The 15,590-nt window shown below is 42.7% G+C and overlaps 1 pseudogene; it reads right to left on the reverse strand.

The window, feature by feature from the left end:
* Nucleotides 1-14,568: 14,568 nt before the first annotated feature.
* Nucleotides 14,569-15,590, reverse strand: part of LOC100398250 (serine/threonine-protein phosphatase 2A catalytic subunit beta isoform-like) — a 29,519-nt pseudogene continuing 28,497 nt past the window's right edge.

Below are 15,590 nucleotides of genomic sequence, written 5' to 3' on the forward strand. Positions count from 1 at the left end.
GGGCATTCAGAGCTGGGAGGAACAAAAGGGATTGTGTTGTTGACACATGAGGTAACCAAGGCCCAGGGAGGGCAGTGACCGGCCAGGTAACCCAGCAGGTTGGTGGCAGCGCTGGCTGGAACCATGACCAGCCATCAGTTCTCAGGCAGTGCACTGCTGGGGAGAGGACCAAAGAGAGGGTTCTTCAAGGCCAAGGCCCCTTCTGCTAGCCAACGGGGCTTCTATTCTGTTTTCATGGGGAGTTGGCCCGTGTTACACATGGGTGACTTGTCCAGCCTCTCTGGGGAGCTCTACACGCCCAGCTCCCTCAGGCCCCAGCTAGCTCCAGGGCTTAGGTCCTGGAGAGTGCCACAGTGCTCAGAGGATTTCAGAATCCAGCTGTTCTTCCCATATCCAGAGCTCCTGCCCCAGCCAGGCTCCCTTTTGCTCCCTGGCTGACCTAGATTCAGAAACTGACTCGTGTCAATAAGTAGATAGATGCTGACACAGAGTGAACTAACACACACATTTCAATAAGTGCTGGGCAGGAGCCTCAGTTTTCTCAACTTATTTATTTATTTATTTATTTTGAGATAGAGTCTCACTCTGCTGCTGAGGCTGGAGTACAGTGGCACAATCTCAGCTCACTGCAACTTCTGCCTCCAGGGTTTACTTCTCCAGCCTCAGCCTCCCAAGTGGCTGGGATTACAGGCCCCCATCACCACACCAGGCTAACCTGTGTACTTTTAATAGAGATGGGGTTTCACCATGTTGGCCAGCCTGGTCTCAAACTCCTGAGCTCAAGTGATCCTCCCACCTCAGTCTCCCAAAGTGCTGGGATTACAGGCATGAGCCATTATGCCTGTCCAGTTTTCTCAACTTTTAAGGTAGGGACAATAGCCCTTGCCCTTGCAGAGTTGTGAAGATTAAATGCAGGTATATACATGAAGTGCTAGCACAGTAGCTCAACAGAGTCAGTCGACAATACAGGTCTTAGTCCATTCTCGCATTGCTAGAAAGTACCTGATTTCTAAGCAGCAAAGAAAAAAGAAAAAAAAAGTACCTGAGACTGGATAATTTCTAAAGAAAAGAGGTTTAATTGCCTCGCGGTTCTGCAGGTTGTACGGGAAGCATGATGCTAACATCTGCCTGGCTCCTTGGGAGGCCTCCAGAAACTTACAATCATGGCGGAAGGTGAAGAGGGAGCTGGCATGTCACATGACTGAAGCAGGAGGAAGAGGTGGAGCGGGGAGGTGCTACACACTTTAAAATGACCAGAGTTGACTGGACATGGAGGCTCACTCCTGTAATCCCAGCACTTTGGGAGGCCAAGGTGGGCAGATCATGAGGTCAGGAATTCAAGACCAGCCTGACCAACATGCTGAAACCCTGTCTCTACTAAAAATACAAAAATTAGCTGAGCGTAGTGGTGGGCACCTGTAATCCCAGCTACTCAGGAGGCTGAGGCAGGAGAATCGCTTGAATCCACGGGGCAGAGGTTGCAGTGAGCCGAGATCTCACCACTGCGCTCACTCCAGCCTGGGTAACAGAGCAAGACTCCATCTCAACAACAACAAAAAATTGACCAGAGGTCAGGAGAATTCACTCACTATTGAGAGGACAGTACCAGTATCAAGAATGGTGCTAAACCATTCTTGAGAAATCCACCCCATAATCTAATCACCTCCCACTAGGCTCCACTTCCAGAACCGGGATTACAGTTGAACGTGAGATTTGGGTGCGGACATAGATCCAAATTTTAGCAACATGTTAGTCTCTTTCCTTCCTCATATCTATCCCCACACTGACTTTGGAGGCAGCTTGCTAGCTCTCAGCTTATGTCACCACCCTGCTTAAAAAAGCTTTTATTCCTCCAGTGCTCTCTAAGCTAATGTGAATATTCCCTGGCTTGGCATTCTGGACCCTCCTCACCTGCCCCAAGCTGTGTGACCTGCCAGCTTTTGTGCCGCCTTCTTCTAACTAACGTGCTGTCAAGTTAATAAGCCATTCTTGGAGATGTCGCTCATATATCCCCGTCTTGTAGACCCAATGCACATTAACATATTAAGGGTTCTGGGAAACATTCCAGGAAAGAAATTTGTTTATCCTTGTTCAATGCAGAATTTCCCAAGTGAGTTTGACTGTAGAATCCCATTAATATCCCACAGGACATGCTTTTGTTTCCTGAACACCCTTTGCAATTTCCTGCCTGCATGCTCTGCACAGGCCGGTCTTTCCACAAAACCCTTTCTCCGTGGTGCCTGTTTACTCATCCCTGGAGGCCCAGATCAGCTGACCCCTCCTCCCATTACTAGAGCCGACTCCCTCCCCTGGGCTCCCTCAGTCTGTGTCCTTTGCCCCACCCTTGCTCTCCCAGCCTGGCTGTGAGCATTCCTACAGGGCTGCCAGCCCTCACTCTCACTTCCCCAGCATCTGGCCTCCCCTGCTCCCCTGGCCCCTCCCAAAGTCCATTTGAGTCCTATCTTTTCCCAGGGGACCATGAAAAAACATTTCCTCTAAAAACCTTTTCTATATTCCTCAGTCAAGTTTAAAAAAAAAAAATCCCCTTTTCTTGTGATTTTAGTTAGAGTAAGAGTTTGCTAAGGGTAAGATCTATATTTTCTGTTTCTCCGCAGTGCTTTGCACTTAGTAAGTGTTCAGCAAATTTGTGCTTAAAAATTTGCACAAATTTTTAAAATGTTAAATGTTTAAAACATACATTCCACCATACTTTTTGAACACCATCATGTGTCCTGTGCTGGATGCTGCGGGTGTAATGGGAATAAAACAAACCTGGAAGGCAATAAGGGAAGCAGGAAAAAGCTAGGACTCTGCAACAGACAGCTTGCTTCTAAATCCTGGTTCTGCCACTTACTAGCTGTGCATCCCTGGGCAGGTTACTTGACCTCTCTGTGCTTCGGTCTCCTCACTCATAAAACAGGGAAAGATAAAGTATTTGTCTTAAAGGGTTACTGTGAGGATTCTATAAGATGATACATAAAATGTGCTTAGAACAGACCCAAACACATAAGAAGAGCTATAGATGTGTCAGTGATCATTATTGTAACAGGTGGCTTTGCCTCGCAGTGTTTAGTTTAAAAGGGAAGACAGACATTGAATAACCAATGATACAAGTAAATATTTATTTATTTATTTATTTTTATTAGAGACAAGGTCTGGCTCTGTAGCTCAGGCTGGAGTGCAGTGGTGCATCACAGCTCACTGCAGCCTCAAATTCCTGGGCTCAAGTGATCCTTCTGCCTCAGCCTCCTGAGTAGCTGAGACTACAGGTTTGAGCCACCATGCCTGGCTAAGTTTTTAAAAATTTGTGTAGCAACTGAGTCTTACTATGTTGCTCAGGCTGGTCTCATACTCCTGGCTTCTCATAATCCTCCTGCCATGGCCTCCCTAGGTGCTGGGATTGCAGACATCAGTCACTGTGCCGGGCCCTATTTATGTTTTTCATCAATGTTGAGAAAGAAAAGTACAGTGCACAATGGGAGTGTAAAACTGATGACCCGGGCTTGTCCCAGGCTTCAAGGAAGGCTTCTTGGAGGATGCACCATTTAAACTAAGACTGAGAATAAGCAGCAGTTGCCAGGCCAAGAGGGGATGGAAGGGCATTTCATGCAGAGGGAACAGTGTGTGCAAAGATACTGAATCGGGGAAGAATTTACCATTTTGGAAGAACTCAGAGAAGACCAGGGTGGCAAAAGTGCAGGGGACAAGAAGGCAGAGGTAGAAGATGAATTTGCAGAAGGGGGCAGACCAGGCAGGTCCTGGCAGGGCATGGTAAGGACTGAGTGCTTTATCCCAGGAGCACTGGGAAGCCTTTGAAGGTTTCAATTAGAGCAGTGATCAGATCGTATCTGCATCTTAACAAATCATTTCAGAGACTGGTAGAGGATACCAGTAGGAGATTGATCCAGGTGAGAGAAGAAAGGGGTTTAGACTGGGGTGCTGGCTGTGGGGAAAGAGAGAAATGCAAGCATGAGAGAAATGGTGAGGAGATCAAAGAAATGACAGAATTAAGTGACTAATGGAGAACTGGCGGCGATAGGATGAGAGAACTGCTGAGAATGCATCTAGACTCACGGCCTGAGCTTCTGAGCAACTGACAATGCACCTGCTCACGTGCAGGGAGACGTGATGCATTCAGTTTAGAATATGCTGAGTTTGAGGTTGCAAATGGGGTTACTCATTTAAGGGGAGTAAGAATAATACAGAAAGTCAAATCATGCTATATTAAGAATATAAAAGTAGGCAAAGTAACTATAGGTTGAGCAGAGACTTTGGGTTGAGAGAGAAAGAACTGGTACAATACATCAAAAAAGGCTGAGCTGTTCCTTTTTAATGTTTAAAATTTTTATTTATTTATTTTTTTAGAGACAGGGTCTCACTATGTTGCCCAGGCTAGTCTCAAACTCCTGAGCTCAAGCAATCCTCCCACCTTGGCCTCCCAAAGTGCTGGGATCACCACACCAGGCCCTATTTTTTTTAATGGAAAAAATGTTACAAACGGAGATCCAGTTTAGTACAAAGGAGATGGGTGGGGAGTTTTGGTAGGGTTCAGGGCACAATGGATTCTCAGCAGTCACTGGCTCTTACCAGTCCTGGAAGTAGGTCAAGCAGCTGGACAGAAATCACAGTGTGGACACTGGTTGTCACTGAGGGAACTCATTGATTCATTGATTTTACTAATAGCTGTTTATCTGTCAATGTTCTAGGACTCAAGGAGCTAATTCCTTAGCTTCTAACTGGAGGAGACAGACAACAAACACGAGTACATAATTTAACATCAGATCAACTGCTATAAAGGAAAAGAAAGTCGGCCAGGCACCCTGGCTCATGCCTGTAATCCCAGCACTTTGGGAGGCCAAGGTGGGCGGATCACCTGAGATTGGCAGTTCGAGACCAGCCTGACCAACATGGAGAAACCCTGCCTCTGTTAAAAATGCAAAAAATTAGCTGGGCTTGGTGGCGCATGCTTGTAATCCCAGCTACTCGGGAGGCTGAGGCAGGAGAATCGCCTGAACCTGGGAGGCAGAGGAATGCCGAGAAGAGCTCCATGAGTTGAGTGGTCTGAACATCTGAGTTCCAATAAAACAATTAAGAAGTTACATATTTCCTTTTGTTATCTTTAAATTTATATGTTAAATAGATGGCATAAAATATTTAAAGCTTAATAGAGCATAAAATAGAGAGGATCTAAGATGGCTGAATAGGAACAGCGCTGGATTGCAGTTCCCAGCCAAAACACAGAGGGTGAGTGATCACCGCATTTCCAAACGAATTTTTACTGCCCACAGACCACGAGACTCCTGGGCAGAAAAGCGCCATGAGTCTCCAGCGAGGCTGTATCAGCCGGCGCAGAGGGTCTCTGCACAAAAACTCACACAAATCTGGGCGCCATTTCAACTGGCAACTGGAACGCCTGAGAGACAGAGTCACCCATTCAACTGAAGAAAGGGGGCTGAAACAGGGAGCCAGGTGATCTGGCTTGGCCGGTCCCACCCCCACAAAGACCAGCAATCTGAAACACTCTTGACTGAGAGTTTCACAGCAAGCACATCTAGACCCAGTAAAGTCCAGCTCTGTGGGGGAAGGGCATCCGCCATTACCGAGGCAGTCTGCCATTACTGAGGCAGTCTGCCATTACTGAGGCAATCCACCATTACTGAGGCAGTTCTAACTATACCCCTATAAACAAAACTGCAAGGAACTTCACACAGCAGCTGCACCAAGCCCACTACGGCTCAGCAACGCCTCTGCTGACAGACTGTGACTAGACTATCTCCTTGCTGGGCAGGGCATCTCTGAAAAAAGGCAGAAGAATGACAGGAACTTATAAATAAAGCCCCACCTTCCTGGGACAGAGCACCCGGGAAAAAAAGGTGGTTATGAGTTCCACTGCAGCAGACTTAAACGTACCTGCCCAGAAGCTCTGAACAGAACAATGGAACTCACAGCTCAGCACTTGAGCTCCTATGAGCTCCTGTAAGGGACAGACTGTCACCTCAAGCAGCTCCCTGACCCCCATATAAACAAAGAGACACCTCATAAAGGAGAGCTCAGGCTGACATCTGGTGGATATCCTCCTGGGACAAAGATAACAGAAGAAGAAACTGGAAGCAACCCTTACTGTTCTGTAGTCACTGCAGGTGATCCCCAGGCAAGCAGGGTCTGGAGTGGACCTCAGCAGTCCTACAGCAGAGGGGCCTGACTTAGAAGGAAAACTAAGAAACAGAAAGAAATAACTTCATCAGCAACAAAAAGGACGTACACTCAGAGACCACATCTGAAAGTCACGAACCACAAAGACCCCAGGTAGATAAATCCTCAAGGATAGGAAGAAACCAGCACAAAAAGGATGAAAATACCCAAAACCAGAACAACTCTCCTCCTCCATGGGATCATAACTCATCACCAGCAAGGGAACAAGGCTGGATGGAGAGTGAGTCTGATGAATCAACAGAAACAGGTTTCAGAAGGTGGGTAATAACAAACTTCTCTGAGCTAAAACATCACGTTCTAACCCAACGCAAAGAAATTAAGAACCTTGAAAAAAGATTTGATGAAATGCTAACGAGAATAAACAGCTTAGAGAGGAATATAAATGAATTGATAGCACTGAAAAACATAACAGGAGGACTTTGCGAAGCATACACAAGTTTCAATAGCTGTGTATTGAAAAACTCCTTTCGACCAAGCAGAAGAAAGGATATCAGAGATTGAAGATCAACTCAATGAAATAAAATGAGAAGGCAAGATTAGAGAAAAAAGAGTAAAAAGAAAATAACAAGCCTCCAAGAAATATGGGATTATGTGAAAAGACCTAATCTACATTTGATAGGTATACCTGAATGTGACAGAATGAATCCAATCTGGAAAACACTCTTCAGGATATTATCCAGGAGAACTTTCCCAACCTAGCAAGGCAGACTGACATTCAAGTCCAGGAAACACAGAGAATACCACAAAGATATTCCTCAAGAAGAGCAACCCTAAGGCACATAATTGTCAGATTCACCAGGGTTGAAATGAAGGAAAAAATGCTAAGGGCAGCAAGAGAGAAAGGTCAGGTTATGCACAAAGGGAAGCCCATCAGACTCACAGAAGATCTCTCTGCAGAAACCCTACAAGCCAGAAGAGAGTGGGGGCCAATATTCAACATTCTCAAAGGAAAGAACTTTCAACCTAGAATTTCATATCCAGCCAAACTGAGCTTCATAAGTGAAGGAGAAAGAAAATCCTTTACTGGCAAGCAATTGCTGAGAGATTTTGTTACCACCAGGCCTGCCTTACAAGAGCTCCTGAAAGAAGCACTAAACATAGAAAGGAACAACCAGTCCAGCCAAACCAAAAACATACCAAATGGTAAACAGCATCAACACAATGAAGAAACTTCATCAACTCATGAGCAAAACAACCAGATAACATCAAAATGACAGGATCAAATTCACACATAACAATATTAACCTTAAATGTAAATGGGCTAAATGCCCCAATCAAAAGACACAGACTGGCAAATCGAATAAAAAGTCAAAACCCATTGGTGTACAGTATCCAGGAAACCGATCTCACATGCAAGGACACACATAGGCTGAAAATAAAGGGATGGAGGAAGACCTACCAAGTAAATGGAGAGCAAAAAAAAAAAAGCAGGAGTTGCAATTCTCGTCTCTGATAAAATAGACTTTAAACCAACAAAGATCAAAAGAGACAAAGAAGGACATTACATAATGGTAAAAGGATCAATGCAACAAAAAGAGCTAACAATCCTAAATATACACGTCCAATACAGGAGCACCCAGATACATAAAGCAAGTGCTCAATGACCTACAAGGAGACTTAGACTCCCACACAATAATAGTGGGAGACTTTAACACTTCACTGTCAATATTAGACAGATCAACAAGACAGAAAATTGATGACAATATCCAGGACCTGAACTCAGACCTAGACCGAGCAAACCTAATAGACATTTACAGAACACTCCACCCCAAATCCACAGAATATACATTCTTCTCAGCACCAAATCACACCTACTCTAAAATTGACCACATAATTGGAAGTAAATCACTCCTCAGCAAATGCAAAAGAACGGAAATCATAACAAACAGTCTCTCAGACAACAGTGCAATCAAATTAGAACTCAGAATTCAGAAACTAACTCAGAACCACACAGCTTCATGGAAACTGAACAACTGGCTCTTGAATGTTGACTGGATAAACAATGAAATGAAGGCAGAAATAAAGATGTTCTTCGAAACCAACGAGAACAAAGACACAACATACCAGAATCTCTGGGACACATTTAAAGCAGTCTAATCTATAGCAATAAATGCCCAAATGAGAAGCAAGGAAAGATCTAAAATCGACACCCTATCATAGAAATTGAAAGAGCTAGGGGAGCAAGATCAAAAAAACTCAAAACCTAACAGAAGACAAGAAATAACTAAGATCAGAGCAGAACTGAAGGAGATGGAGACACGAAAAACCCTTCAAAAAATCAATAAATCCAAGAGCTGGTTTTTTGAAAAGAGCAACAAAATAGACAGACCACTAGCCAGATTAATAAAAAAGAAAAGAGAGAAGAATCAAATAGATGCAATAAAAAACGATAAAGGGGAAATCACCACAGATTCCACAGAAACACAAAATACCATCAGAGATTACTACAAACAACTGTATGGACATAAACCAGTAGACCTAGAAGAAATGGATAAATTCCTGGACACTTACACCCTCCCAAGTCTAAACCAGGAAGAAGTCGAAACCCTAAATAGACCAATAGCAAGGGCAGAAGTTGAGGCAGCAATTAATAGCTTACCAACTAAAAAAAGCCCAGGTCCAGATGGGTTCACAACCGAATTCTACCAGACATACAAAGAGGAGCTGGTACCACTCCTTCTGAAACTATTCCAAACAATCCAAAAAGAGGGAATCCTCCCCAGATCTTTTTATGAGACCACATCTTTGTGATACCAAAACCTGGCAGAGACTCAACAAGAAAAGAAAACTTCAGGCCAATATCAATCATGAACATAGATGCAAAAATCTTCAATAAAATACTGGCAAACTGATTGCAACAGCACATTAAAAAGCTTACCCATCATGATCAAGTAGGCTTCATCCCGAGGACACAAGGCTGGTTCAACATACGCAAGTCTATAAATGTAATTCACCACGTAAACAGAACCAAAGACAAAAACCACATGATTATCTCAATAGATACAGAGAAGGCCTTTGACAAAATCCAAGAGCACTTTATGCTAAAAACTCTCAATAAACTAGGTATCAAGGAACGTATCTAAAAATAATAAAAGCTATTTATGACAAACCCACAGCCAGTATCATACTGAATGGGCAAAAACTGGAAACATTCCCTTTGAAATCTGACACTAGACAAGGATGCCCTCTCTCACCACTCCCATTCAAGATAGTATTGGAAGTTCTAGCCAGAGCAATCAGGCAATAAATAAATAAATAAATAGTATTCAATTAGGAAAGGAGGAAGCCAAATTATCTCTATTTGCAGACGACATGATTGTATATCTAGAAGACAGAAGACCCCATCGTCTCAGCCCAAAATCTCCTGAAACTGATAAGCAACTTCAGCTAAGTCTCAGGATACAGTATCAATGTGCAAAAATCACAAGCATTTCTATACACCAATAACAGACTTAAGGAGAGCCAAATCAAGAACGAACTGCCATTCACCATTGCTACAAAGAGAATAAAATACCTAGGAACAAAATTAACAAAGGATGTAAAGGACCTCTTCAAGGAGAACTATAAACCACTGCTCAAAAAAATAAGAGAGGACACAAACAGATGGAGAAACATTCCATGCTCATGGTTAGGAAGAATCAATATCGTGAAAATGGCCATACTGCCCAAAGTAATTTGCAGATTCAACATTATCCCCATCAAGCTACCAATGACCTTCTTCACAGAACTCTAAAAAAACACCTTAAACTTCATATGGAACCAAAAGAGAGCCCACATAGACAAGTCAATTCTAAGCAAAAAGAACAAAGCTGGAGGCATCATGCTACTTGACTTCAAACTATACCACAAGGCTACAGTAATCAAAGCAGCATGGTACTGGTACCAAAACAGACATAGACCAATGGAACAGAACAGAGGCCTTGGAGGCAACATAACACATCTACAACCATCTGATCTTTGACAGACCTGACAAAAACAAGCAATGGAGAAATGATTCCCTGTTTGATAAATGGTGTTGGGAAAACTGGCTTGCAGTATGCAGAAAGCAGAAAGGGGACCCCTTCCTGACACCTTGCACTAAAATTGACTCCAGATGGATTAAAGACTTAAATATAAGACCTAACACCATAAAAATCCTAGAAGAAAACCTAGGCAGAACCATTCAGGACATAGGCATAGGCAAGGACTTCATGACTAAAACACCAAAAGCATTGGCAACAAAAGCCAAAATAGACAAATGGGATCTAATTAAACTCCAGAGCTTCTGCACAGCAGAAGAAACAATCAGAGTGAACTGGCAACCAACGGAATGGGAAAAAATTTTTTGCAATCTACTCATCTCACAAAGGATTTACATCCAAAATCTACAAAGAACTAAAACAGACTTACAAGAAAAAAACAAATTAACCCATTCAAAAGTGGGCAAAGGATATGAACAGACACTTTTCAAAAGAAGACATATATGAGGCCAACAAACTTATGAAAAAATGCTCATCATCACTGGTCATTAGATAAATGCAAATCAAAACCACATTGAGATACCATCTCATGCCAGTTAGAATGGCGATCATTAAAAAATCTGGAGACAACAGATGCTGGAGAGGATGTGGAGAAATAGGAACACTTTTACACTGTTGGTGGGAATGTAAATTAGTTAAACCATTGTGGAAGACAGTGTGCATTTCCTTAAGGACCTAGAAATAGAAATTCCATTTGACCCAGCAATCCCATTACTGGGTATATATCCAAAGGATTATAAATTTTTCTATTATAAGGACACATGCACATGTATGTTCATTGCAGCACTGTTTATAATAGCAAAGAGTTGGAACCAACCCAAATGCCCATTGATGATAGACTGGATGGGGAATATGTGGCACATATATACCATGGAATATTATGCAGCAATCAGAAATGATGAGTTCGTGTCATTTGTAGGGACATGGATGAATCTTGAAACCATCATTCTCAGCAAACTGAAACAGGAACAGAGAATCAAGCACCACATGTTTTCTTTCATAGGTGGGTGTTAAACAATGAGAACACATGGACTGTTGGGGGTGACTAGGGGAGCAACAGTAGGGGGTAGGGAGTTGGGGAGGGATAACATGGGGAGAAATGCCAGATATAGGTGATGGGAATGGAGGCAGCAAACCACATTGCCATGTATGTACCTATGCAACAATCCTGCATGTTCTTTACATATACCCCAGAACCTAAAATGCAATAAAAAAAATATATCTAGATACACACACACACACACACACACACACATATATGTATATATATATATATATATATATATATATAGAGAGAGAGAGAGAGAGAGAGCATAAAATAAATGCCATAAAGATGAACAATGAAACCAGTAGAAATCAATAGAAAAATCAATGGAAGAAAATTATAACAAAAAAATTTAGATCATTCCAAAAGCAGTAACTCAGTAAGAGGAAGAGAAAAATTTGCAAAGCAGGTATGAATAGCCTTCTGGAGTCTTTGGTAATCCAATTACTAAAAAGGAATAGCTAGGTGCAGTGGCTCATGCCTCTAAGTTCAGCACTTTGGGAGGCCAAGATGAGAGGATTGCTTGAGCCCAGGAGTTTGAGACCAGCCTGTGCAACACAGCAAGGACCCCCAACTCTATTTTACTTTATTTTTAAATTAAAAAAAAATTTCTACCCCATAAGATATAGCACAAAGACCTCATCTCAAAAGAAAAATCAACCAGGCATGGTGGCATGCACTTGCAGTACCAGCTACTCTGGAGGCTGAGGCAGAAGGATCACTTGAGCCCAGGAGTTGAGGTTACAGTAAGCTGTGCTTTATCACTTTATCACTGGAGTGCCACTGCACTGCAGCCTGAGTGATAAAGTGAGACCCTGTCTAAAAAATAATAATAATAGGCCGGGCGCAGTGGCTCACACCTGTAATCCCACACCAGCGAGGCGGGCAAATCACCCGAGGGCAGGAGTTCGAGATCCGCCTGACCGTCATGGAGAAACCCAATCTTCACTAAAAATACAAAATTAGCCAGACGTGGTGGCACATGCCTGTAATCCCAGCTACTTGGGAGGCCGAGGCAGGAGAATCACTTGAACCTGGGAGGCAGAGGTTGGGGTGACCCGAGATGGCACCATTGCATTTCAGCCTGGGTAACAAGAGTGAAACTTCATCTCAAAATAATAATAATAATAATAAATAAATAATAAAAAGGAGTAGATCATGGACACAATGGAAAAAGATTTAAATTTTTGCTGAGTTGACACATATTAGTGAACTAAGCATAAAACTTACAATGTACCACTACAAAAGGGCATTGATGACAAACAGGAAAATGAGAATCAATTAAAAGAAGATTTACGATTAATTGTTGCACAAGGAAATTGAAAATGTCCTTGATGGAGGTTTTCACAACTTTGGCAACAATCTTAAAATTGAAACATGACCAAAAGCCAGTTGTGATGCTAGAAGAAACTTTACTAAATTTCCAATTAAAAATATTTTTCAGTAAACCATGCCAGAAGGAAGAGAGAATCGTCTCTCACTCCTCTCTGTAGAAACACAAAATTACAAAAAAATGAAATTTAAAAGTTGTCATATTGGAGAGGCGACCAAAGAAAATGTAGCCAACATGTAGGCTCTTATACAGGTACCTCAGACGGGCAATTAACAAAAATGTTATGTATTTTTCTGGATTCTGTGACTTTTGAGCTATTTGTCAGCTGCTAAAATCTTATCTGTTGTGATTTATTTTCTCATTACAAATAAACCTTCATGTTTAGACCTGCATTTGTTAGCTACTGGTACAGTACTGCTGTGTAACATATGGCTCCCAAACTCATTGGCTTGGAAGTATTTATTGGCATAGATCTGCAGATCAGCTGGGATGCGGTCCTGTAGCTTTAGGCCACGGCAGCCCAGAGCAAGGTTATCTAGGCTGGGTCAGCTGGATGGCTTTGCTCCCTGTGTCCCCCGTCTTCCTCCTGGGACCAGTGTGCTAACCAGTGAATGCCCAAGGTACAAGGGAGCAAGACCCAGACTCAGAAGTAACGTGCTGTCACTTCCACTCAATCCCATTGGCCAAAGCAAGTTTCATGGCCAAGGCCAGAGGCAAGAAGATTAGAAATATATGCTGACCCTTTAGTGGCCCAAACTGCCAAGTCATGTGACAAAGATATAGACCCAAGGAGGGGTGAAGTATTGGGTCCAATAATGCAATCTCCTGTAGTACCTGATTTTGTACTTGGAATTTTGCAATCTTTTTCATAACGAGCCCCCCTCACCCCCTCTCCCCACCTCACACACAAAATTATATAAACCTCTGGCTTTCACAAAACCTGGATCTGTCCCTGCTGGCTACACTCTTCAGGGTGCCTGCTTTAACAACAAACACTGCAAATAAGAGCTTCATGAGTATTTTTTTCTGTGTTCCCAAGTTTATTATGAAAAACTCTGCAGTGCTCTTGTGTAATAAAACATCGATTTACAGGAAAGGGCAAAAACAGCTCACAAGGTTCTGACAATAACGAGGACCGGCATGGGGCTGAGATTTGAGGAGGGAATAAACTGAGTGCAGGCCAATCTTATAATTAAATTAAACGATATCCTTGAAAATAAACAGAACAGTTTCAAAACTCTTAAGTAGAGGAGAGGGCTTGGCATTTATGTTTTTAAATGTTCATTAAGCTCCAGTGATTGTTTTCTGCTACCCTTATTTACAGTCATGCTGAGTAAAGCTACAGCTAGATGGAGGTTAAATTGTATTCACAAGGTTTTAACGTTTACATCTTATTATCTGCAGTCTCTCAAAGAAAGCAAAAGTAACTGCAAATACCATGTTGCTCCAGCATGCAATGAACTGGTTCGTTCTAAAGTGATCACAGCTTGGTGACAAAAAGCTTTGTATTTTTACATGGCACATCTTTTGGTCCATGTGAAAACAAATTTTTTTAATGTTAACTGTCTTCTGACACTTTAGAGTTACTGTTGCTCTTCCCATTTCCATTAGGTCAATATACAGCTCATCACAATCCTGTTCACGTTTAACTTTTTTTTCTTTTCCAATTTTTTTTTTGAGATGAAGGTATGCTCTTGTCTCCCAGGCTGGAGTGCAATGGCACGATCGGGTCTCACTGCAACTTCCGCCTCCTCGGTTTGAGCAATTCTCCTCTTAGCCTCCCCAGTAGCTAGGATTACAGGCATGTGTCACCACACCTGGTTAATTTTTGTATTTTTAGTAGAGATGGGGTTTCATCATGTTGGCCAGGCTGGTCTCAAACTCCTGACCTCAGGTGATTTGCCTCCCAAAGTGCTGGGATTACAGGTGTGAGCCACTGCACCCGGCTTAACATTTCATCACAGGAAGTAATCTGGGGTACAGTGGGAAACATGTGGCTTGCCTCTGTGAGGTACTGGGTCAAACTGCAAAAAAGTGTTTTAGTTATCATGAAGTTCCACAATTTCAGCGTGTTTACCACATTGATAACAATAGTTTGGAGCACTGATGATGGCAGCAACTACATCTAGTCATGACACCAGTTATATCCCACCATCACCAGCTAGTGAGCTCCAGACCCTAACCTGAGGCCATTGGCATGATTAAATGTCTCAGAAATATCTTGTCCAAAGGTGTAACCAGCTCCTCAAAGAGATACACCCCAACCACCACAGTCATCTGGATCTAACAAGTCACACCCATTGGACCCTCATGGGGACTTTTCTGTAGGTGAATCGGTGTTCTGCTGTGATGCAGTGTATCTACAGATGGCAACGGGCCACCACGGAGACAGAAGAGCTGCCCATCCAGCAAGGCAGTGAGAAGGAGATGGTCCAAAAGATCTGTAAAGGCCGGCACCGTGGCTCACACCTGTAATCCCAGCACTCTGGGAGACCAAGGCAGGTGCATCACTTGAGCCCAGGATTTTGAGATCAGCCTAAGCACATGGTGAAACATTATTCTCTACAAAAAATTAGCTAGGCATGGTGGTGCGTCTGTAGTCCCAGCTACCTGAGAGGCTGAAGTAAAAGGATCACTTGGGCCAGGGAGGTTGAAGTTGCAGCGAGCCATGTTTGTGCCACTGCACTCCAATCTGGGTGGCCTTGTCTTTGAAAAAAAAAAAAAAAAAGATCTGTAAAATATTTCTAAACATTTGCATTTCCACATTTTCTTAAACACTCATCATAGGAACCATAAACTTGTGTGATCTGCCTGCTCTCATGAGTCCTTGGAAGAATGGTGATGGATTCATGATAAGAAACCTTAAGAGCTGGGAGCAGCATAACCATTTCAATTGAATAATATCCTCTGTCAATATAATCTCATGTAAACAAGTAATTTGTATCTGATAATTTTCTATTAATTTTTTTCAGCCAGGGTC

Source organism: Callithrix jacchus, chromosome 7 (assembly GCF_049354715.1).
Source record: "Callithrix jacchus isolate 240 chromosome 7, calJac240_pri, whole genome shotgun sequence".
Lineage (NCBI taxonomy): Eukaryota > Metazoa > Chordata > Mammalia > Primates > Cebidae > Callithrix > Callithrix jacchus.